At 42.0% G+C, this 25,163-nt stretch overlaps 1 protein-coding gene across 2 annotated transcripts in view; it reads right to left on the bottom strand.

Annotated features, from left to right (window-relative positions):
• Nucleotides 1-13,779, bottom strand: part of LOC124721771 (sodium- and chloride-dependent GABA transporter 1) — a 399,373-nt gene extending 385,594 nt beyond the window's left edge. Inside the window, exon 1 of one of the 2 annotated variants that reach the window (XM_047246882.1) lies at nucleotides 13,709-13,779. The gene's annotated coding sequence lies outside the window, so the exon portion shown is untranslated. Of the gene's footprint in view, nucleotides 1-2,184; nucleotides 2,301-13,708 lie in introns of those variants that run through there. The other variant, XM_047246881.1, reaches the window with a different exon arrangement.
• Between the last annotated feature and the right edge of the window lie 11,384 nt (nucleotides 13,780-25,163).

Here is a 25,163-nt window from a genome sequence, read left to right as displayed (position 1 = left end):
TTCATTATCGTCCCCCGCCGACTCGCATGAATTATTCAGACCGGATGAGATTAAAAAGGTGTCACGGTCATTTGGCGACCGTTTCGTACCCACAGTCTAGCGACCGACTTCTATACTTTAATAGAATGACCGAAATATCTTTTTCCAACTCTACCACTTCTCCACTGGCAAGCAGCCTAACGTACAGTATAGCGGAAATTCGCTAACCGTGCACGGATTGAGAAACAGGCAACGAGTTCTCACAATAGTCTGATCCACAGAACACACACGCACCACATTAGGTAGGACACGCGTCTGTCTGTCCACTACAATGTTTCTCTATGCACTGTGGGACGTGCACCTTCCAATGTGTAATAACATTATACAGTACAGTTTTTCGATATAGTGTGTAAATTTTCCAAACAGATTATTCACTGTGCACCGCGTTCCAAAACGAATAAAAAATCAAATGATACACGATCAGATGTGCGAATCCATGCCTTCGCTGCCACCTACGTCGGAATTACACAAAGTGTATGGCAGCAGCACTCACACCTGTTGAGCGACGCCTCCTGGCTACCTGTTGCTCACACAATCCTCAACACACGGATGACGCATAAGACCAAAATTTCCGAAAATAGCATTTTGAGTAGCCTTAGAGTACCGTATAATTCCGTAGAGATGGTAGCTACAGGAAGCACTCTCTTGACAGCACAGACGTCCTTAGGAAGAGCTCAATAAGTTTCGTTGTCCATTATTTACCAATTTCTGCAGAGAACGCGCTGGGATTCCAATGAAATTAATCTATACCGTATTTATTTATATTCATCCCCAAATCAAAAAAAAAAAAGAAAAAAAGAAAAGAAAAGAGAAACAAAGGGGATATACCTGCTTGTATAACCAAAGACGTGTACAGTGAGAGAACCAACAAATTAGCATTTTAAATGGCCTGTAGGCAGTGAATATTTCGTGTAAAAACAGTGGTTACAGGAAGGATTCTGCTGATTCTACAGAGTTTCTCTATACTTTATTTATTTATATTCTTAGCGAAATTAATATACACGGCACAAAGGTGAAGAAGAGAAACTAGGAGGATGTACCTGTTTATATAAAGAATGGCTTCGGCGGTAAGAGAAGCAAGCAACAAGCGTTTTGAGTGTCCCTTAGGGATAGTATGTTTTGTATAAAGAAGTAGTTACAGGAAGCACTCTGTCTACAGGAAAGACTTCCTGAGGAAGAGCTGGATAAATTTCGCTATACTTTATTTGTCAGTTTCTGTAGCCAACGCTTGGGGGTGCCAACAAAATTAATTCACACCATATGCATAGTTATTTATACGGTAAAAAAGCGAACAAGAGAAGCTAAGAGTACGTACCTGCTTGTATAACCAAAGACTTCGGCAGTGAGAGAAGCAAGTATTTGAGTATCCTATAGGGATCGTATATTTCGTATAAAGACAGTAGATACAGGAAGCGCTCTGTTGACAGTACAGACTTCCTGATAAAGGGCTCGAAACATTTCACTATATTTCATTTTCCAGTTTCTGGGGCCAACAGTTAGGTATACCAATGAAATAAATCTATACCGCGTTTATACTTATCTATACGGCAGAAAAACCGAACAAGAGAAACTAAGAGATAAGTACCTGCTAGTGAAATCGAGGGCTTCTCCAGTGAGAAGACTGACCAAATCTACGCATATGGGACTCAAACCAGTGGTGCAGATAAAACAGAGATATCACTCATGTGGCTGTGTACGACTTTTAGAAGAAAAAAAAATTGGAGCTACTGAAAGTGGACAAAATGGTTGATATCTACGGTTTGAAATGAGAATTCGCGTCACGAGTGTAGATTCCTTCGACAGTCACAGCATAAAAACACACGAAGCTCCGCTGAACGACTAGACGACGTCCAGAAGAAAAGTTACCTTTATTTAACGTTAAAACAGTTTTTAATTCCGACAGCTACAGTTCAACTACAATTACAAAACAGCTAACATCGAGCGTCATTTGTGTGTTAAGGAAAGACTTGAAAATAAAAGTAATTACGGATAGTAGTGTTACGACGGAGAGTGCTACGAGATCGCACAACGAAGCCTACACAAAATATGTTACAGACACGAACTACCATTTGACGCGTCGAGGTGGGATAGGTAAGGACAAAAGTAATTGCTATCCAGAGATGAGGTATTAGCAGCAGCGGTTACCGTGAGCTGTCCTGGAGCGTATCCCGAGGTGTAGCACGTGCGCTGCGCGGCTGCCGACGAGTGTCGCGTCCGCCGAGCGGTAGGCTAGTATCCGCGCCACCAGCACCAGCACACCACTCAAGCAAGAGAGCGACTGCGCGCGCCGGTGCGCAGCGCGCCGCGCCCGCCGGCGCCCAGGAAACACATAAATCTACCTCAGGCGCGGCCAATCGCCGCGTCGCCCCACGCCGCCACAATCTACCGCATCCTGCGAATTCACACGCCAGCGCAAGGTGTTGACAAGCGACGCACAATTTATAGTTTCCCGTAGTGAGATCCCACGTCTGCATGACACCCCCCTACCCCCTCCTCCACCCTCTGCCCTTAGTCGTCGCCGTCCTACGGAATCCCGTTTCGATTTCCTCTTCCTGTTCCGGGAACGGAGACTCACGTATTTCCTGGTAGGGATTGAAAGGCTGTGTCTCCGAGGAACACACTTTGACTTTCTTTTTATTTGGCACCATTTTTACATATGGGGGATCTACACTGGATTTACCACAATTTCTTTTCTGCCGTCGGATGACCTTGCTGTCAAAAAAAAAAAAAAAAAGTGGAGGAACATCTAAAAATGAAGGCAAGAACGATAGAACGTTCCGTCACGATTAACTGGGACGGAGCACTCACCTTCTTAGATAAAGGACAGGACAAACCAGGTACTCGATCTACTTAGCACTGGGGAACCAGGAAGAAGACTGAGACTGACGGTTAGACTGGATTTAACATTATTTATTACTCCAGTCTGGTGACATTACTGTCAAAGAAGTGTGGAGGGAGCCGCGCGGTCTCGGGTGCCTTGCCACTGTTCGCGCGGCTGCCCCGTCAGAGAGTCCAGTCCTCCATGGGGCATGGGTGTGTGTGTGTGGTCCTTAGATTAAGTTAAAGTTACATTAAATAGTGTGAAAGCCTAGGGACCGATGACCTCAGCAGTTTGGCTCCACAGGAACTTACCACCACCACTTACTGCGCAGAGAAATCTGTCTACGAAGGTACGGAAGATATAATTTAACATAGTGTCATGATTAGCTTATCCCTTCGATAAGGGCAGAAAAAACAATTAGCATCATCAAAGTGAAAAAGGAGACATTCGACATACTTGATACCGGGGAACCAAGCAAAAGGGCTCTACGTGTAATGCGGTACTATTTCATTTCTGTGGTCTTATGGTATTCCTCTGAAAGAAGTGTGGAAGGAAATCTGTCTAAGAAGGAAGGGAAGATAGAATTTAACAATGTGTTACGTTTGGGTGAAACGGACCACGCTTTTTCTTGCATAAGGACGAAAAAAGTAATTGGTCAAATTGAAGCGGATGAGCAGATATTCAGCATCATTGACGAGGATAAGCAAGGCTACTCAGTGAATTTACTTCCGCGCCTTCCGAATGTCAGTTCAGTGACTTAATGATCACACCATTTCTTTCGATACAAGAACAAGTGGAACGAGGAATCTCAGCTGATAGCTGTATAGCGAAAACTTTGGGATTTCTTTCGATTCTACATGGTGGGGGTGGGGTAGCCGGGAAGGGGGTTAAACAAGTGAAGGATACACTGGATTTAGCACTATTTCATTGCTGCTGTCGGAAGACCTCCCTAAAGAAAAAGATAGGAATATCACGTTCCGTCACGATTAGGTGAAACGGACCGTTCGCATCCTTGTATAGGGATGGGAAATAGTAACAGGGCTGATCACTGCGGCCAACAAGACATACGGTGGAACAAAAAAAAAAAAAAAAAAGCATGATTCAAACTGGCCAGACAGTGTATTAATTTCTGTGCCTATCAAATGTCAGTTCAGCAACATGCGTTCCACCATCACTTTCGGTTACGCGAAATAATGAATTATAGTGCGACTGTGCATACCGCAAGTTTTGGAGGACTGCTATCGTTATAGATGAAGAGGCAGAAAGGAGAGAAAGACTGAGATTGACGTCACAACTTCGCCGACGTCCTTAGAGGTGGAGCGCTGGTTCATTTCGGAGAGGAAAGGAGAAGGAAGTGGCGAATGACCAAGACCAAAATAGGAATCGGACGTGACCTTCTTGGTCGAAGTGATTTAAAACCCAAATCAGGAGGCGGACTCAGTATTTTAATTCGGCCCCTCCAGAACACGAGTTCAGGGTTCATCGTAAGTTTTACAAACAGTCGACAAAAAGCAACAAATAAATACATGAGGTATTGGACCTGTGAAGATCAGTGGCACGATTGTTTACGACAGGGATGGATCACGAGATACATTGGTACTACTTACAGTGAACGATGCCTCTAAATGAATACAGGATGGACTGCTGATTATTACTATCTCTTTGCCTTTTCTCTGTTATAAGGTATAAGTAATAGCTGTGACTTGAATTGTAAAATGTAACATTCCTTGGTTACTGTAATTTTGCGCAAACGTGATTTTCTAAAACTGTGACAAATGTATCTTCCTAACCTCTGTGGTGGTAACAGCAGGATTTCTTCATATTTCTGAGAGAAATGACATATATGAAATTAATTTTATCTCAAAGGTACGCAAAAGATAAATGAATACATCAGACGAGCTATAGAAGCTGCCTAATCTCTTTCATTTTTTTCTTACTTATGAAATATTATAGAGGTTTGACTAAGGTTCTGCAGCAATTACCTGCTATGGAGTCATATTTCCTCGGTTACCAGTTTGCAGGTAAAAATTTGCATACACAAACAGTTACTAAATGTAAATGCTATTTTCGCAAAGCGAATTTTTGTGCTTTCAGTCAGAATTAAAAAACTACTTGAAATTAAAAATCACTGTGTTGTGGTTCTGAAGGTGATGGTGATGGAGGCTTTTCTGCTTTGTTATACCTATCGAAGCACTTATTGTCGCTTCTTTATTAATTTCTTTCATAAGAAGTACACTAACTGCGAATCTGGGACACTTACCACTGGTAGAGTTGCAATTTGTCAATGTTGTGTACAGAAATAAAGATCATTGCGAAAGTATTTCAAATACTTGTTTGAAATTCAATGATAATCAAATAATTGAGATACCTGTGGGAATGAAGTTGTTGAAATGTAAAAGGCAATGCACGTCAGTAGAAGATACAACTGGATTGCTGATAATCAGTTTTAGCTTCGAAGATGGCATTTTACACGCATTTATTCCCGTTTTGGGAGAACTGGCTAGATCCACATACACTGATAAACTGTTTACGATGCCAACGGTACACAAACGATGAGTATCTCGTGTTGTAGAAATACCGTATACAATTAAAGTTCAGAACAGCTCAAATCACTGCAATGAATAAATAACCTGTCTAAATATCCCTATATCGTTAGGAATAAATAAAAGTCGTAGAAACAGTTCTTTGACAACGTGGAGTTTATTATAAGACGTCCCGCAGACGATATAAGATAAAATCGACCACCATTTTGCAGAAATGCTGGGATTGTTACTTACAGGAGAAATTCTCTGGAAACTAGAGATATGCTCATTGTGTTACGTGAGCAGTGATATATTTAAGATAATTTTTTATATGGTCTAGAATAACAGAAATTAAGCCGTATACGCCGATCGCAGAAGCTGCTGTCGTGATGGGAGACTGTGCAAACGCTGGGTGGTCGCTCGGTTCACAGCATGCGCCTGCCCGTAGGCAACCCATTAACACTTGTTGCCAGCGGGGAGCTCCCCCGCCCTACCAACACCCCAGCAGTCCCCTACTCCCGGTCGCCACTTGCAGCCGCAAATTTTACTGCAAGCTCAACAGCCGCGTCACACTCTCCGTGATCCGCTGCGAGTAAAGCAGAGCTAGAGCTCTGTCATAAGCATTGAGATTAAACCCTTCATTCTAATACGATCAATGGCAAAATTTTTCATCGAAGAATTAAATAGCATGATATGCTTCCAAGTCTTTCAGTAGATATATCTGCAGTAATATAAATAAATATTACGTATTGGATTAAATATTCGTCTAAATCGTTGCCTCTTAGTTCGAATAAAGAGATTATTATTGTTCTGACATATTACTGACTTTCCTCACGAAGGAGACAGACTGTTCTACTCGCTACAAAGAAAGCCAGTCATGCTGCCCTCGCCTCGTTATTTGGTTCAAAAACTCACAAATGTCACCGTTATTTGCATAATACCAACATGCGTAACACAGAAAATTGATTTTCACAATTAATTGAAACATAAAGTAAACTTCAACCAATTACATTTTTTTTCATTGATCTCTCAGTTACCGATGTCAGAAAAGCTCTCATTTGCTAAAAATCAGGAGTTCGAATTTTGAAATTATAAAAATTCTTGCACTAGTTTTAACGCATAAACTACTAACATCTGTAGCAGTTACTACGTTAATCCTTGACGCTTCTGATTTCATGTGTATAACACGGGTTATAAATCGTGTGAAAGTGTTAGGTGTACAGTGTTAGAATTAATCAGGCAAAATGAACTAGTGGTATGCGCTAAACTTCATTACAAAGTATTAGAATTCTTAAAAGCTTGACGTGAACCTGTGATGTTGAATTACTGTCCCCAACACAAAGTTTTGGCAGTTCTTGCCAGCGATTATGTTGCAGAAGTTGCACTTCATCGCGAGATCATTTAAGCATAAACTGAGAGAAATCTTGCAGCACACTGGATTTAGTGGATTTCGGTAGCTGTTTTATAGAGAGAGTGTTTCGTAATGTATTCGGTACAGGCAAATAGAACAATTTTACACGCAGGTTAGGATAATGTTCCTCAAGGCGTATTCAATATAGAGAACGTTTCATTATTGGTGGTACAAGCATTAACAGGATAATATGCCTCATATATATAATCATCATCCCTGAAAATATCTTGTAGCCTGTATTCAATAGAAGCCATGCCTCTATAATTTTCACAAGATATATAATGAAGGAGAAAACTTACGTTGTGAAAATATCTTGTAGGCTGTAGTCAATAGAAGTCATGCCTCTATAATTTTCACAATATATATAATAAAGGAGAAAACTTACGTTGTGAAAATTGTAGAGGCATGACTTCTATTGAATTCAACCTACAAGATATTTTCAGGGGTGCTGAATAAAAGGATAAAAAAGTACGTTGAAAAATATCCTTGGAGGAAACCAATATGGTTTCCGGCCAAACAGAGCACTTCTGACCAACTTTTTTACTATTAGAAAAAAATTGGAAAAATTTGTTAAATTGACAGAGATCTCCACTTCCTGTCAATTGATTTGAAACAGGTTTTTATAATGTTAACAGGCCAGCATTATACAAAGTGCTAAAAGAATTGGACACCTGTGACAAGCTAAGAAGGTTAGTTAGGTTAACAGTGAAGGACACAAAGGCAAAAGTAAAAGTGAATAACAAATGACCAAGAACTTTAACAGATGCAGTGAAACAGGGTGATGGTCTCTCGTTAGTCCTGTTAACTTAACACTGCTTAGTCTGATACAAAAAATAGACAAGAGAGGAACAAGAATGGTGAAATCCGTTAGATAAGTGCATATGCAGGTGATGTTGCAATCGTGTAAAGATATGTAAACACTCTTAAAGAAATGTGCTAAATATTGGAAACAGAAGGAACAAAAATTGGACTTACTGTAAACGAAAACAAGGCAAAATACAAAGCAATGTCGAATTGTGAGGATAGAAAAACAGCACATAACCTGAAGACCTCCAATAAATATTTTAAAGCTATCATGTGCTTCATCTGTCTAGGTGTCCTCTTAACCAACGATAATATGTCAGACAACGTATCAGAGAAACGATACAAGCGGGAAACAGAACCAGTTACTTGATCTTACAGGTATTAAGAAGTCTTCAGTCACAAATACAATGAATTAAGGGTATAATATTCCCTTGTACGACCAGTTGTTACAAATGGGTCAGAAATGTGGACGATGACAGAAACTAGCATAAACGACCTAAGGAAATTTGGGAAAAGATTCTGCAAAAAAAAAAAAAAAAAAAAAAAAAATATGGACGTGTGAGAGATACAGAGAATAGGAGACTATGGTACAACCTTGAAATACAAGGGCTTATACAAGAGAAAGTTATAGTGAAATTCATAAAATCTCAAATAATTCGCTGGTAGAACATATGAAGTGGGGGATAGACGACATGATTCTCAAACGAATAATGAAACGCAGATTGTATCCCATCAGAAGGAAGGGCTGACCAAAAGCTAGATGGCTGGACACTGTGTTGGCTGACCTTACCAAAATGGACATCCGAGGAAGGAAGAGAAAAGCAGAGAACAGAGATGTATAGAGGCTTGTTGATAAAGAGGTGAAGGCCCGTCATGGGCTGTAGTGCCGAAGAAGAAGCAGAAAAAGAAGAAGAACAAGATGATGATGCTGATGATGATGAGCATTAATGTGATTCTACTTTTTCTTCACCTCTCTAGTTAACCACATCAGGTTCAAGGGCCCCGTCTTTAAAGACATCGCCATAGAAGAGCGTTAGACCTAATCTCCATTTCTTATTTGAAGCTTAGATACCTTAGATGCCTAAGAAACGTTCATAAAGTTCTGAAAGAATGTGCTTAAAAAGTTCGATTGATGGAATTTTTACATATTTTTAATTAAGAACGTTAAAATGGGCGATTTACTGAAGTGGAGAGTAGTTTGTTAGGAGGATTACCAAGGCAGAAACCGAGAAAGGTAATTTTCTTTAAAAGGACAAGATAATATGGTAAGGCTGCAAGGAAAATCGTAAAACAGGAACAGATAACAGCTGGGTTTAACGGGAGCTTCTCGAATGTGAGTGCGAAAAGATTTTTGAAAAGTTAAACACAGGAAAGTGAACATCTGGAATAGTTAATGATTAATGAAAAGCACCCCAGCTGTAAGATTAAACATTTATTGTGTTACGACCGGTTTCGTTTCTTTGAACATCTTTGGTCTGGTCATTTCATTTCTTTGAAGATCTTTAGGTCGCCTTAAACTACATCTTCACCGAGTTATGCTGAATTCATGACATAAACGGTCATTTAAGTCGTGACTACGGTACAATTCTGTGAACATTTACTGTAAGGCAATTTGACGATGTTCAAAGACACGAAATAGGCAGTAGCAGAATAAAGTAGTAATCATACAGCTGAGGTGGTTTCCATTAATCGTTAACATTAATGTCAGCTGTGGGCCTAACATGATCAAGATTACATGTGGAATAGGTTGGTCTGTGGTTCGCATTGCCGAAAATGAAATAAAGTAAACGACAGTACTGAAGGAAATAATGTGGTCGGAATATAATCCCTTTCAGGTTCACCACGTAACCTTGTAAGAAGAAACTATTGATGATTATTCCGCATAGAGACAGGCTTTAAACGTGGAGGTCCTTTACTGGTTCCTGCAGGGATGTAAGCTACGAGCATAGCTGCTTTCATCCTCTCATTTCCTTTATTACCGTATAAGTAAGATCATAAATACGAGAATATGTTTACATTTACTCGTTACATATTTTGAACATCTAACTGCACATCTAAAGCTTAAATTTGTTGGTTGGATGAAAGAACTGCACTATTTCCAGAGTTTCTTGATTACTGTGAGTTCTGCTTTAACCTCTTTAACAACTTCCAAGCTTACCTGTAAATGAGAATACGATGCTCGGTATCTCTAAAGTCTTACTGATTGAATCTAATTCTCATTTTGAATTTCAATCTCATTCTAACTGACAACACCTTGTGAAAGTCTCGCAATTCTTCCACAATGTTGTTCCTTACTTCGATTCACTAGAGGTGACATAATTCTTAAACGCTAGAATAGCATTACTACAGCAACGCTGTGGGTTCGTGCTATTAGTTTTGATTGAAGGAAAAAACACTACAGTTGCTTATGATACTATTTCAGATAACACTGTAGTTTCTATACGCTGGCAACAGTTCGTAATCGATCCGTTTCTGTATCAGCATTCTTACACTCCTCTCCACAAAGAAAGCGCACTGCACCATCATTCGAAGTAAACTTAGTGTATGAACTAAACCCCATCTTACATCTTTGGGATTAATTATAGACTCGATTGCGTGCCAGATCATTTCGCCCAGAAACCCAGAAATAACTATTCACACTGCATCAGTAGTACCGGAAACAAATTCAGTCTTCCGTGTATGGCAATTTATTTGGAAGCGATTTCTGAAGATAAAACACTGCAATAGTAGCAAAAGGGATAATTCACTGTATGAGTTCCATGATTACGGTCTTCGAAACGACCAGGAAAGGGTTTATAGAGAATTTTGGGTCCATACTCGTACTGTACAAGACAAACAGCTTCGTACGAAATGCTGTCCTAATGCTGTGGTGGAGTAGGAGACATTATTAACAATCTCTGGGAATATAATACAAACGTAGGCCTAGCGTCACTCGCCAGTGGTTGTTCTACGACAGTAAAAAGCGGCATATGTTCAATAGTCGTTGTGCAGGTTTCCTAGGGCTATAGAATTTCTTCACATTGTATTGAACAGTTTTGTAATACGGTTTTTAAGAGCTTCACATTGTTCTTTCATGTGTGGAATTTATGCTACCCGAAAGTTCACTGGATACGTCCCTGTTGAAAATATGCCCATTGTGCTGGACGAGAATGAATTCTAGTAGGTATCTAAAGAAACACGGCATTCGCTGCTGTCTGCAAGAGGTGAATTTCGTAATCAGTTCTAGCCAGGTACAATTTCGTATTGTTACGTTGGAGCTTAGCTTAATGTTCATTATTGTACTGCCCTAATAATGATGTTGTTTGTAAATATTTCAAAATGTGAACTATACAGTAAGTGCTTATCTATGTTACTTGTGAATAAAATATTATCTGGATAAATACGGCTTTCCAAACTGTAATTGCGTAGATTATTATAACTAGTGACTAACACAGGTCGTTTTCCACAGTATTAAATTGTACATATACATTATACGAAGCTTAATTGATCTATTAGTATTTCAACAAAGTCTTACAAAAGTTGCAGCTTTAAATACTTGGAAACTTAAAAGTAATTAACAAATCGATATTCTTCACATTAACAATTTGTGTACCAAGTAGACAGGAAAATAGGAAGGCAGGAGAGAGTATATTTACAGAATTCCCCACCGAGGCTGTCCAGGAGGGAGTACCTTCCGTACGAGTAAAATGAGCATTAATATAGAAACAAAGGTGCACCAACTTATCTGAATTACATATTTTACAGCTTAACTTTTTTCGATACTCATTCGGAATTTTTTATTTCAAGGAGTGCAGCGCATGGAATCAGCAATGAATAGTCAATAATATGGCCGTCTTCATTAAATAATACTTTCAAAGCAGTCGGTTGGTATAAAATGATGTGTTGCCCTTCTCAAGAAATTTCGGCTTCCAGAAAAGGTGAGGAACGTATGAATCATGTACTACAAATGAGCGAAATTCTAGAACATATGTACGCATCTGCACAGTTTGGCCTTGTTAGGAACTTACGTTATGATGAATACAGTAGGGAAGGTACTGCTACAGAAAAATCCATATGGGAGAAATAACTGATCATTCGTATTGTTCTGCTGCAATGTATTTTATTTCTTCCAGTGGCCTTTTACTTATCTTCGGTGGAATCTCGAATGATAAAATTTTCTTTCGATATGCGAAATTTGTAGATTATAAAAAAGTTGACTCCTTGTTTTTTACGTAAATAAGTGATTACTTACAGTTATTCGCATGTTTAGTTGGCACCCGCTTTATAATCTACAAATATCGCATATCAAAACAAAACTGTATCATTCTAGATTCCACTGAAGATGCCTTAAAGTAAAAGACGAAACGCGTCTGGAAGAAATAAAATACACTGCAGCAAGAAAAGGCGGTTTTTATTTACAAAATGAATATTTCTGTGCTTGCCACGCAAGCAAACTCGTTATAACTGATATCATATACAGGAGACACGAAAGATAATCGATGTATGGTTCATGCTCTTTTAATACTGCAAATGGAGAGGTTCGACTACTATTAATTTCGTGAAGCGTCATTCAGTTTCCAGAAATCATTGAAATTTTTGTCTGTGCAAAAGCAGCACAAACACTGTATGATTATGCAGCTGCAAACAGTTGTACAGTCTATTTATTGAGTGGAAACTATGCATTTATTGTTTTTTTGAGTAGACATCTTTTAATAGGGTTGACGGAAACTATTTTCGCGAAAGAGCTCTTTCAAACATTGATGGTACCCGTGCAATGCATAATCGCAATGTAGTCCAAGCATATATTGCTGTTGCTTCCAATAGAAAAATAACGTGAAGTTGCCTTTGTTAGTGTATATTTCAGGTTTCATAATTTTGTTATAAGATTTTCGCTTCTGAAAAACTTAACAAACGTCCTTAACTTCGAGAAATTTTCAGGTACATGACTTGCAATATGCACGGAAAGATATTCACTGACTAGAATAGATATAATGTGAAGGCAGCGCATGGTAATTGACATCTGTTTAGCAGCCTCTGGTACTAAATTTTCAGAGTCTTCGAATCCTTGTCATTTCACGTGTGGGAATGTTCTGGAAAATGTTGATATAGAACTTCTAGCAGCTGTTCTCGTTGCGAAAAGGAAATACGTTCTTCCATGACAAAAAGCAAAAATATGATCCTGCGTATCTTGAGGATTTGTATCCTATGTCTATAATATTCATTAGAGAAATTCACTGAACTTTGTAGAGCGTCGTAGGGAAAGTGTAACCGACAACAGAGATTGCGGTAGAAAGGGTCTTCTCTGATAAGGAAAGCATGCACTCAAAGGGTCACTGGTTTTGCTTACCTTTCACATAATTGTAGCACGTACGTAGGTGTAACAGATGCTGATTTAGAGCGATATGCTCTTCAAGCCTATTCGAGAAATCGCAGTTCAAATTCCTACGAGTCTGTCTAAAACCGTACGAGAGTACATTTTGTCGAGCAGCGGAGTACGCGGAAGCGGCTAATGCGACAGACTAGAACTCTGCTCGTGGTGCTTCGAGTCGCATAACTTTTTTTTTCTCTGATCTTTCACTAAACCCTTGTGTGGCAAAAACTAATCATTTTTCTTCGGAAAGGAACAACAATAATAATAATCATAATGATCATTCTGGTATATTCATGATGAGATGTAATAAGGAACCGTGATGAAATGAATATTCATTTATCGAAAAATTTATGCGCGTATAGCAAATGTAAGGTACGTTATTCAATGCAGGTATAGTTCAGTATGATGTCATTGCTATACGCGCATCAATTTATGGACAAATAAAAGTTCATGTCATCGTGATTCCTTATCACATTTTGATTATACCTCGCCATGAATGTACCGTAATGTTTATCAATGTCACTGTTCCTTTCTAAAGAAAGATGATTAGGTGCAATGATACAAATATGTCTGGCAATGATTAGCAAAAGAAAGTCACATAGAAGTATGTATTGCGGTCGTGCGAAAGACAAGCAAAATCGGTAAGCTGTTGGGTGCATGCTTCCATTGTGAATTAATGGCAGTGTAAGTGGTGTGACGTGACAAGTGATACGGTGTCATAGCTGATGCTGTTACGGAAGGAGTGCAGGCTAAGTACTCACGGTGAAGTAGCGCTCCTCTGGTGGCAGACAGGCGAAGGACGGGCGAGCAGTGTTGGTACTCGTAAGAAAGCGCGAATTCGCGCCTGCGGCAGCAGCCGGCATTCAAGTCTGCGCGGCGCCTAACACGCGCATGCGCAAAACCTCGTCTTCGCACACGCGCGCCCCGCGAGCCTTCCTCTCCGCGCATGTAGGACGCGTTTTCATTACCGTGACGTCACTTCGACACCAAAAACCTAGAACTTGTTAATTTCTACAAACATTTTGCATCCAGAGCGATCCAGTTACGGCACACTCACACTGTCTAACACGATCCGTGAAAGACAAGCGCGTTCTTTATTGAATGAGCAACAGGCGGCGTGTTAACAACTCTCTTAACGCCGTGTTATCGCTCAAGATGCAGTAACAGTAGCTTCCATAGAGTTAAAGACGTAAGCCGTTTAAGACTTCGCTCTGGCCTTTGATTGTGACTAACTATTGTAAGACCTCTACTTTACGACTACGAATATCATTTTGCAGTGGGAAAGTATCCGATACGCCCAAGACTCGTCCTTTAGCAGCTACTCTTATTGTCTGCTTTAGGTGAGAACTAGGTTAGTTCATAAAACTAAGGTCTCTTCATAGTTAAGGAATGAAAGGACGAGACGGTGTTGCTACTTCCTAGTTACGCGCTAGTATTTCGTTGAATTATGCTTCATAGTTTCATGTAATTCTTTATAATTTTGCTGTAGATATAAAATGCTTCATTTCTTATCTCTGCCGCGCGGGGCAGCCGTGCGGGCTTGGGCGCCTTGCTACGGTTCGTGCTGCTCCCCTACATCTACATCTACGTGATTACTCTGCTATTCACAATAAAGTGCCTGGCAGAGGGTTCAGTGAACCACCTTCAAGCTGTCTCTCTACCGTTCCACTCTCTAACGGCACGCGGGAAAAACGAGCACTTAAATTTTTCTGTGCGAGCCCTGATTTCTCTTATTTTATCGTGATGATCATTTCTCCCTATGTAGGTGGGTGCCAACAGAATGTTTTCGCAATCGGAGAAGAAAACTGGTGATTGAAATTTCATGAGAAGATTTCATCGCAACGAAAAACGCCTTTGTTTTAATGACTGCCACTCCAATTCACGTATCATGTCTGTGACACTATCTCCCCTATTTCGCGATAATACAAAACGAGCTGCCTTTCTTTGTACTTTTTCGATGTCATCCGTCAGTCCCACCTGATGCGGATCCCACACGGCACAGCAATACTCCAGAATAGGGCGTACAAGCATGGTGTAAGCAGTCTCTTTAGTAGACCTGTTGCACCTTCTAAGTGTTCTGCCAATGAAACGCAGTCTTTGGTTTGCTCTACCTACAAAATTATCTATGTGATCGTTACAATTTAGCTCGGAGGTTCGAATCCTCCCTTGGGCATGGGTGTGTGTGTTGTTCTTAGCGTAAGTTAGTTTAAATTAGATTGAGTAGTGTTTAAGCCTAGGGACCGATGACCTCAGCAGTTTGGTCCCATAGGACTTTTTCCAAATTTACTACTTATCTGTTGGATCTCTTGACCTTTAGCGGCTCATGTCCTTAGCGATAGTTATTCCATCAATGGCTATATAGTTTCTCTCCCTGATACTGAGCGATGTGGCCCAGTGTAAGATACTGGACTCACATTCCGGAGGACGCTAGCTCAAATCTCTGTCCGTCTGTCTATATTTACACTGCCTGACAAGACAAGTTAAGCACCAAGAGACACAGTCCTCGGATGTCAATATAACTTCGTACATGTACACAACATCACTGGGTATGTAAACGATTAGAGCTGCAATTGTCTCTGACCACCAGAGTAGATTAGCGTTGTTCGTGTTTGGTGTTATTACCAGGTGTGGTAGGGTATAATTTGTATAAAGGGTATGAACTGTGTCACAAGTTGAGTGATTACTGTGTAGGACACGTAGATCCTCCGTACTCGTCTGAGACAGCGTTATCAGCAACCGACAGAATTTGGAAGGGGCATCATTGTGAGTCTTATCTGGCTGGCTGGTCGAATCGAGCAGTATCCAGATTTGATGGGCATTCGGATGTGGAGGTGACCCGATGTTGGACCAAATGGGAACTTGAGGGCAGGCATGCTAGTCATTACGTTTCCGGTCGACCATGTCCGATCACCACAAAAGTAGATCCTCCGTACTCGTCTGAGACAGCGTTATCAGCAACCGACAGAATTTGGAAGGGGCATCATTGTGAGTCTTATCTGGCTGGCTGGTCGAATCGAGCAGTATCCATATTTGATGGGAATTCGGATCTGGCAGTGACCCGATGTTGGAGCAAATGGGAACTTGAGGGCAGGCATGCTAGTCACTAAGTTTCCGGTCGATGATGTCCGATCACCACAAAAGAAGATTACCGTGCATTAAACACATCGTAACCCCATCAGATATGGTCAGAACAAGTAATGGACTACCTGAAACATTCTGTCTCATCCTACGCCATTAGTCAGAGGCTAGCAGCAATCGGACTAGGGAATGACTATCCATGCGTGGGCTGCTGCTAACACCCCAACATAAACTGCTGCGTTTGAAGCGGTGCCGTGACTAGAAAGCATCCATTACTGATGGATGGCTTCGCATTGCGTTCAGCGATGCATCGCTGTTCTGCAGTACCATGGGTGACCATCGTCGGCGAATATGTCAGCGTCAGGGGGAGAGGTCCGATCTTCCGATGTTTTGTAGAGGCAAAGCGGTGTTACTCCTGCTGTCGCGGTGTGGGGATCCATTGGGTACGAGTTCAGATTACGGCAGGTTGTGACTGAAGAAACTCTGACGGCACCGACATCCTGCATACTCATTTCTAACCTCTCGCGCGACAGTACGAAATTATCGTGATGCCATTTTTCAACAGGACAACGCTCGTCCACATGTGGCGCGTATCTCTGTGAACTGTTAAGCGGTGTTAAAGTAATCCTGTGGCCAGCAAGATCCGCAAATCTGTCCCCAATAGAACATTTGTGGGACCAGCTCCATCCCAGTGCCAGTGTCAGGGATATCAAGTACCATTTACAACAGTTGTGAGCCTGTTTGCCTCAGAAGTGGATATAACGGATTTATGACACCCTTCCCAACCGAATCAGTGCATGCATGCAGGCCATATGGGGTGCAACGTCATACTGATAAGTGGGTGCATGCTACAAGGTTCTTTGTAAATTTGACTCGATTTTTTAATCACTGCATTAACATCAAATACCCCATCAACCCGTGAAGTCTCATTTCGTTTCCTCCTTCCCATCTCGGTGCTTCACTTTTTCTATTAGGCAGTGTAGATAGTGTGTGTTTTCTCCAATTCTGTCAATGAAAAGACTGGGATGGTTTCTTTCAAAAGGACACTGCCGATTACCTTCGTCATATGTCCCAAATCGTAGCTTGTGCTCAGTATCTAACAAACTCTCCGTCGACAGCATGTCAGACTCTAAACATTCTTCCTTTTATTCCTTGATAATAAAGCATGTGCCTCTGGAAGCATCCTTAGTGAGTTTATTTTACTTGTGACTTAATGGCTCGGTGGTGAAGTGCCAAACTAGGCTTTCAAAGGTCTGGGCTTCGATCACTGGTAAGTGTTACAATTTTTATCCGTCTGTTGTGACTTATTACACATCTGGAGGTGCTTGTTTTCGAGAAGAATTCTGAGTTGCACCGTAGCTCGGAGTCCACGTTAAACTGTATGTAGATCGACCTATAACTGACTAGGTATATCTGTTCAAAGGTCGGGGGAAGGCATAAGGAAAACCACTGTGATGTTTAAACCAGTCTTCCAGTTGATGACAGCTTTGCCTTTCTTACTATTTTGCTTTTATTTACTTTCTTGGCATGGCTCATAGATTCATCTAGAACCAGTTTTCTGCTTTTACCTGTTTCAGATAAAGCAATTAGACTGTCAAATCGTTCTGCAGTGTACATCTTGTTTTCTTCGTTACAGCAAATGCGAGGCATCTTTTTTGACGCCAGCGACGATTTGGTGTGAAATGCTTCCAGAACGCGACAAATGCAGAGATAATGAGCTACATATACAAATGTTACTTTATTCTGGTGTGCTTCCGTCCACATAAAACCTATTCACACTAGACGTCAACGGACCAGAACGGGACGGGACGCCACGTTACGTCACGTCGCGTCAACATTAGGACGTATTCACACTGGACATCACGTCAGGTCAACTCTCCTCTCGTCTCTTCACGTCACGTCACGTCATCTCACCACAAATGGTTTTCTCGCGAGTACTGCGCACTTCGCAAGACGCTTTTCTGCAGTTTTTACGCCGGGAAGTACAGACTCAGTGTGGTAGCTTACATACGTGAGTGCTGGAGTCCGCATTTGTATGAAAATGGTATTTATCAGGCTCAGTAGTTCAAAACTTGCCGTGATTGATCTTATACTAGAGGAGGAAGGAAAAGTGTGAAGCAACGCAAACGGAGAGTGTGGATCCGAAAAATGTTATCATTACGTAGTCCAGGAGGGGAAATTCATGCGCTCTACAAGGAACTAGTGGAAGAAGAATAGGCGTTTTATAAATATTTCAGAATATTGAAGCACCAATTTTTTTCATTGTTTGCGTCAAATAGTATTCAAAATTACTCAAAGGGACACAGTTTTATGAGCTGCCGTCAACCGCCCACAAGTACTAACGGTTTGTTTAAGGTACGTTTGGATGCCAGTCCTGTGCAAATTTTTGTGTAATAGTTACATCTTCCGCAATATGCTTCCCTTAAAGATTTGTAGGTTTTCATTATATCTTGTACTTGAGTTTTAATTGTTCAAGTGTACTGGGGATAACTATTGAAACTACGTAAACGTGGACCTTTGCTGCATGCAACAACTATTTTACACACAAGAGAAAGAGATAGTGAGTGAGATTAGTACATCGTTATTAATTCTACAATTCAATATGGTTGTTACATTATTCACACGCAATTATAGTGTTGTATTGACTTAAAATCTTTTAAAAATGAGCTCAGCTTGTTTGTGTATCAAAATGTGGAAAATGGAATCTCTAAATTATTTTATCTCTTGTTTTATCTTTCACAACAAATTGAAATTTATCAAGAATTATGTGGTGCTGAGGGTCGGCAGGGTGTCCCAAGAGGAATGGTCAGTATTCGGTGATATGATAGGAAAGATCATTTGAAACAAAAACTTCATATGGACGTATGCCCTATTCCGAATGGTTTCCGAAATAGAACGCATTTAATGTACACTGTTATTTATTTCTTGTATTATTCTATACATTTTTTATAATATACTACGGTACTGTAGAGAAGATCGAGACGAACAATTTTATATAGCACACTTGTGGTATATCTAGTCGGGAAACGACCTCGTATTGACCTACAGAAACTACCTACCTACAGCACACGAGAATCGCATGAGATTTTCTATATTCTCTCGCTCTCTTCGACCAAACTATTATTCCTAGAGAAAAATGAATACGGCCGTTTTCGTAGAATATTTAACGTAGTTTTATATCCTACTGCGACACGCTTTCGCTAGAGACCGCAATTTTCGAGTTATTCAAGAAAAAAGTAAAAAGTGATAGTAAATGTATTCTATCTCGAAAACCATTAGAAATAGGGTATATGTCCGTATGAACTTTTTCGCTTCAAATGAGTGTTCCTGTCATGTCTCTGAGTAGTGAAAATTGCTCTTGGGCCACCCTATATAATGTAACATTGGTATGTCCTGTCGTCGATCCACAAATAAGAGCTCAGATTATCACTAATCTGAAAGATGCCAGCAATAAGCAATTTTATGAATAGTAACCACAGGCAAATAGATGTAAAAGTAATGTAGCACAAATAATGCTACGTTCCATAACAGTCTAACTTTCACAAACTCTTGGTTGTTAGAGATTACGAACCATATGCGAATATTGTATACCTTATTTAAACAAACAACTGCAATACATTTCTTGATGTATTGTTCTGTCGCAGTATCAGAAGATTTCATTCCATTTCTTTATAAAACAATACAAATGCAAGACAATATACAAACTAATTCCACATACGGACCAATCTGCTTCTACCCACAGTACCCTTTTCACGTCAAATTGCAGCCAATTCGCTATTCATTTAATTTTAAAATAATATTTATACTTCTCTGAAAAACTTAAGGAAGAAATAGATAAAGGTTCATAACATATCGAAAACTCGGTGCAAATCAATGGAACTGCGTAAGCACGTTGCCAGGGGTCTCCCAGTCGTGCAGAGAGAAGTGGGCGTCACACGGTATAAGATCAGGGTGACCAAATCGCCAAATGGGGCTGGCACCGCCACACCAGGCAGTTGACGGAAAGGGAAAAGACAATGTGTGTGAACCACCGAGCAGTTAAAAGTGCACTGTGGTAGCGTTCTTCGTTAGAACATGGTCCGGAGACAACATCTAGATGACTTCACGCGGCGAGGAGTCATCGAGAAACTTGAAGAAGGGCGAAGTGTGACTAGTGTACCCCAGCAGTTTGGTACTGCTCAGTGCATTCTTTCACTTACTTGGGGAGCGTTCCGAGCCACAGATATTGCTCCCCAATGGAGAGGAGGTGGTCGATCAATGTCATCTGCAGCAGTACGTGACCACTGCGTTGTGCAACAGGCAAGACGGGACCCGCGTCAAACAGGACTGCAAGGCACGCAGTATCACACGCCACAGTGGCACATCGACTGCATGAGGGTGGTCTCTTTGTCCGACGACCAGTACGTTGTGTTCCTTTATCATACGGATAAAATGGTTCATATGGTTCTGAGCACTATGGGACTTAACTTCTGAGGTCATCAGTCCCCTAGATCTTAAAACTACTTAAACCTAACTAACCTAAGGACATAACACACATCCATGCCCGAGGCAGGATTCGAACCTGCGACCGTAGCGGTCGCGCGGTTCCAGACTGTAGCGCCTAGAACCGATCGGCTACCCCGGCCGGCTATCATATGGACATCGGCGGTACCGATTGAGATGGCGTCAAGAGCATAGGGACTGGGCCGACTAGGATTGGAAGCACGGTCTCTTCCCGTATGGCCGGTCACTGTGACCGAGCGGTTCTAGGCGCTTCAATCCGGAACCGCGCTGCTGCTACGGTCGCAGGTTCGAATCCTGCCTCGGGCATGCATGTGTGTGGTGTCCGTAGGTTAGATAGGTTTAAGTAGTTCTAAGTTCTAGGGGACTGATGACCTCAGATGTTAAGTCTCATAGTGCTTAGAGCCGTTTGAAACATTTGAATCTTCCGGGATGAGGTCAGATTAAGTTTGAATTGTGATTCTGGACATACACTCATATGGTGAAATGTGGGAACACATAATGCACCCATTGTCGAACATGATCGTTTTGGTGGTCCAGGTATTATGATGTGGGGAGGCGTAACGTTAAATTGGCGTACTGACCTCCAAATCTTCGAACACGGTACACTCACTGGTCAAGTCATTGCGATACCGTACTCCTTCCCCGAGTTCGTCTTTTCAGGGGTCAATTCGGCCCTGGCTTCTTTTTATGGATGACAATGCGCGACTTTATCGAACCGCACAGATAGAGGAGCTCTTGGAACCAGAGGATGTTCGGCGAATGGACTGGTCTGACCGTTCCCCCGACTTAAGTTCCACCGAGCGCATCTTGCTCATGTTGAGCAGACGTACTGCAGCACGTCCGCATGCACCAAAGACCGTACAGCAGTTGGCAGCCACGCTGGTGGTGGAATGGAAAGCTCTACCACAAGAACTCCTAACGAACCTTGTGACCAGCGTGGAAGCACATTGCAGAGTATACACTGTTGCCCTGGATACCCACACACAATATTAAGGACCATGTCCCGCTTTTTTTTAATGTCCAAGTGAGCATCATTGATCGCGTTGACTTCAGGGTTATTATTGTCTTTGAATGAAAGTGTCATTTCTGTTTGTCTAACTCCGTATTTCTATCACTTACATTCTGCGCTACACTGTAGCAGTTTTTTCCATGTATGGTGCCAATTTTACCGAGCTATTTTCGTCCTTAAGTTTTGCACGTCAGCCGGCCGGTGTGGCCGAGCAGTTCTAGGCGCTTCAGTCTGGAACCACGCGACCGCTACGGTCACAGGTTCGAATCCTGCCTCGGGCATGGATGTGTGTGATGTCCTTAGGTTAGTTAGGTTTAAGTAGTTCTAAGTCTAGGGGACTGATGACCTGAGATGTTAAGTCCCATAGTGCTTAGAGTCATTTTTTGCACGTCATTGTATGTAAATATCCACTTTATAAATTTATTAGAGGGCAAGTAACTGAGAAGTCTTACTGAAAATCCTATGTAGGTATGTGACACCTACAACATAAATGTAAAAAATAGGTCTGAGATGTTTATGCATCAGAACTTACACATTCTTTAAAGTAATTTATTATTAAAAAAATTACATTACTGTAAACCACGATTGAATCCTAATTGGTAATTTATGACATCTGCCTCTTTACTCTCTAGCCTACTGACCATTAAAAAAAAAATCTTTATCCGATCATTATTATGATACAATTTAACCTACTACCTAAATACATTAGTAGGTCCTATTTTTAACTATTAAAATATTCAATCTGCAGCTATTGTTATTTTTAACACTACAGGTTTCTACTGTGATCTTTCACCACTATGGGGGTTATTCTACTATAATGTACTATGCTATTGTTTTAGTGTTACCTTAATTTTAGGTACTGTTGATTGGGATACTACTTGTAATTGGTTACTATGACTACTCTACCTGCAGCGTTACAGGTGTGCCAGAATAAGATACAAACCTAATTGTTGTCCTTTCCCACTGAGCTAATCCCAGTGGGAGTGCCCCAGGCACTGGGCTGGCCGGTGACGTGGTCGCTGCAGTTCTATACTACTTCTATTATCCTAATTTGAAACTATAACTAGCCCCATATCTAATGTCGTAATTGGTGCGTTGTCAAGTCCGGTGGTGATGTTCTGCCCCCCCCCCCCCCCCCCCCCCAACGTATTCCGAAGACCTGGCGGGTTCCAGCCGTGAGGCGGCTGGCCAAGTCCAAGTCCCGGCGGAACAGGGAAGGTGTACGTGTCAAGTCTGGTATTTATTTATTGATTATTTCTTAGATATTCTTTGAGGACTTTACCTGAGATTGCGTCTGCTAGGTGATTCGAGACGTTAAAAGTGTTTTCGTGCCAGAGCAAGTGGTGCGTATCGTTATTCCGCAGTTGTTCCCTAAATTGTTGTGCAACATCGTCGAAGAGGGGACACTCGTACACCACATGGTCTGGAGTGCTCTGCACTGCTCCACAGCCACACGCTGATGTTGCCCTTTTCCCAAACCGACACAGATATGTCGGGTAGGGTCCGTCCCCAGTAAGAATGTGCAGCAAGCCTCTAGTGGGTTTGATGTAAGTGAGTTTTAGGCGTTCCTGTATGTTTGGAAGTAGCTCGTGTGTTCTTCGGCCTGTCTCATCATTATCCCAAAGTTCCTGCCATAATTCAATTCCCCTTCTTTTAATACTTTGTTTATCCCCTACATATACCCCCATGATTTCTTCAATTTTTTCTCTTCTATTCTTCTTTATTCAATACCAGGTGGCCTGTTCCCTAATTTTTATGTCCAGTGGACATAACCCCATCAGTACTAAAAGTACCCCTCCTGGAGTTGTTCTATATGCGCCTACTGAACGTAGGAGCATATTTCGCTGCACTCTTCTTACGGCCACGGCAGGCATGACCCTCGTGAGCCTGTGTGCCCAGACCGCTGACCCGTAGCCTACTATGGATGTAAGGATGCTGTTATGATACAGTTTGATTAGATCAGGTGGGAGATGGAATCTTTTGTGTCCTATTCCGATTAAATTGTTTAGTATGTTAGTGATCTCTGTGTTACCGTGTCAATGTGTGATGCATAGTTCCACCTCTCGTCGACGATGACACTAAGATACCGGGCTTCTCGGCGCCTGAGGACCGGTAGGCCATTTATTCTGACTGTGGGATTTCTTATAAGTTGACCTTTGAGCAACAGGTAGGTTGACTTGTTAGGTGCGATGGTCATTTTTGTTTTGTGACACCATGTGGTCAATATTGTCATGGCTCTTTCTTCTTTCGGCTTTAAATCTTCGCGGCTACGGCCGCCGACCAGCAGGAGGAGGTCGTCTGCGTAGGCTATGACCTCTAGCACATCTTCACTGCTCTTTAGTTCTTCTAAGAGTGGTTCCATGTTTATGTCCCAAAAGAGTTGCCCCAGGACGGATCCCTGAGGACACCCATTGGTGATTTTCTTGCTGACTTTGCCGCTAGGGGCCGATAGCCAGACCTCCCTTTCTTCACAATAGCTCCTGAGACAGCCATACAGCGACCCTGGGCATTCCTTCTCCCGCAAGCAGGAGAAGAGCGAAGGCCACCACAGGTTATCAAAGGCGCCACTGATGTCCACCATGATGCCGACTATGCACTTGTGCGGGGCAGAGTCACTGACATCCGCAGCCAGGGCGATTGCGTCAGACGCCGATCGTCCTGTCCGAAAACCGAATTGTCTGTCACTCATCCCGCACAGGACTCGGTGTGCAGCCAGCCTGTCTGCCAGCAACCTCTCAAAAAGCTTGCCCAACAAGTCCAGTAGACATATAGGTCTGTACGACTTGGCTTCTTTGGGATCTTTGTCTGGGCCTTTTTTGATTATAACTACATTCGCCTTCTTCCATATTGAGGGGAATGTCTGAAGCTGTAAACACTCATCGTACAGCTGAGTGAGAGGTGCCACCAGCTGGGGGGCGAGTTATTGCATCACTTCCGCAGTAATGCCGTCTGGGCCAGGAGCTTTGCCTTTTTTAAGAGCTTTTATTTGGGAGCTTACCTCTTCTTCGGAGAAGGGGTAAACCACTCGGTTATTTTCGTAGACCCGTTGGTTCTCTCTTCTTATTCTCTGTTGTTCATCAGAGTCATCATCCTCTCTATCGTCAGCTAGCAGGGCACGGAGTAGGACCCCCGCAGTTTCCTGCCAGGTCTCCGCCATCCGGTCCCCGTCCCTGACGGTAGATAGCACCATAGGTGATTTGATTTTTTCCCGTACTATTTTGTATGGTAGTCCCCAGGGGTCTGTAGCCAATTGGCTTTGTACATAGTTCTCCCAACTCCTCATCCTGACAGCCTTGAGTTCCTGTTGGAACTGTTCTCTGGCTTCTCTGTATACCTGCAGCCAGCACTGTTTTTCATGCCAGACGACACACCGCTGGTAATACCTCCTCGCCCTCCTTGCTGCCTGGCGCATTTGCCCCAGTTCGGCTGACCATGGTGAGGGGGAGGCCGCGACGGCCCTCCTCCTGGTTGGTACAGCTGCCTTCACTGCCCTAGTTATCGCACTTGTTAGATCTCTGGCATACTCTTCTACGTTGACATCACCCTCCAGCAATGCAGGAATGTCACACTCCCTCGCCAAGCGATTCCAGTCGGTTTTATTGTAGTTGAGCTGCGTTTCCCACCCC

Source organism: Schistocerca piceifrons, chromosome X, assembly GCF_021461385.2.
Source record: "Schistocerca piceifrons isolate TAMUIC-IGC-003096 chromosome X, iqSchPice1.1, whole genome shotgun sequence".
NCBI classification, from domain to species: domain Eukaryota; kingdom Metazoa; phylum Arthropoda; class Insecta; order Orthoptera; family Acrididae; genus Schistocerca; species Schistocerca piceifrons.
This window is presented reverse-complemented; position numbering and strand designations above follow the sequence as displayed.